The sequence below is a fragment of the Rhea americana genome, unplaced genomic scaffold, assembly GCF_003343005.1.
Source record: "Rhea americana isolate MKP2758 unplaced genomic scaffold, rheAme1 scaffold_104, whole genome shotgun sequence".
In the NCBI taxonomy this organism is placed as follows: Eukaryota; Metazoa; Chordata; class Aves; order Rheiformes; family Rheidae; genus Rhea; species Rhea americana.
The window spans coordinates 3,100,101-3,100,850 of NW_028185084.1; the positions used below are offsets into that span (position 1 = coordinate 3,100,101).

Sequence of the window (750 nt, forward strand, 5' to 3'; positions counted from 1 at the left end):
GCACATGCTGTCTCTGCAGCCCTGCTTGTGTTTCCCCAAGGTGGGAGTCCCTGAGGAGTTCTTTAAAAGCTAGCAGGATGCATGACTAAAGGGTTTTTGTCCCTGACCCTACACAAAGCTAGTTGTGCGAGTGATTTTACACCTGTAAGCAATATTGCTTTTTCCAAAGGGAACTTTTAAGTCTTTAAAACATATTTTAGGCAATTTTGAGTTTTTAAAATAATTATCTATATAATTAAAATCTAGACCTTTTTGCACATAAAGGATATGTATCATCCAGCACTTCTGTAACTTCAAATGGGCGGTCAGAACTGCTCAGAAGCAAGCAAACAAACCCTGAAACCAAGAAACCAGTAACTTTGGGTGGAGACCAGCAGAGCGAGATGATTTCAGCTCCGAAGCAGAACAGTTACAGATCGACACCGGGTAAGCAGGCTCCACCAGAGCAAAGCGAAAGGCCATCTTTCGGAGAAGGGCGATTTGCATGTTCGTGCACCCACACCCTGCACCCTTCCCCGGCCAGGGCTGCTTCTCCCCYCGCCCCGGACGGTGCGGGCTGCCTCTCCTCAGCAGCACAAGCCATCTGGAGCAGCCGTCTGCTGTCTTGCAGCCCTCGGAGGCCACTTCGCGCTTTTGAAACCCATTTCCAAACTGCTCGGCCCTACGCATTTTTTTTTTTCCCTCCTTTCTCCTTTTCTCGCCTCTGCAGTGCACCGCGAGCGGGGCTGCTCACGGCACACGCCGTTGGGG

General features: G+C 50.1%; 1 protein-coding gene across 1 annotated transcript in view; it reads left to right on the forward strand.

Annotated features, from left to right (window-relative positions):
* The first annotated feature begins 405 nt into the window (after positions 1-405).
* ADD3 (adducin 3) overlaps positions 406-750 on the forward strand; it is a 106,529-nt gene continuing 106,184 nt past the window's right edge. The window contains exon 1 of the mRNA XM_085308097.1: positions 406-426. The gene's annotated coding sequence lies outside the window, so the exon portion shown is untranslated. The remainder of the gene's footprint in view (positions 427-750) is intronic.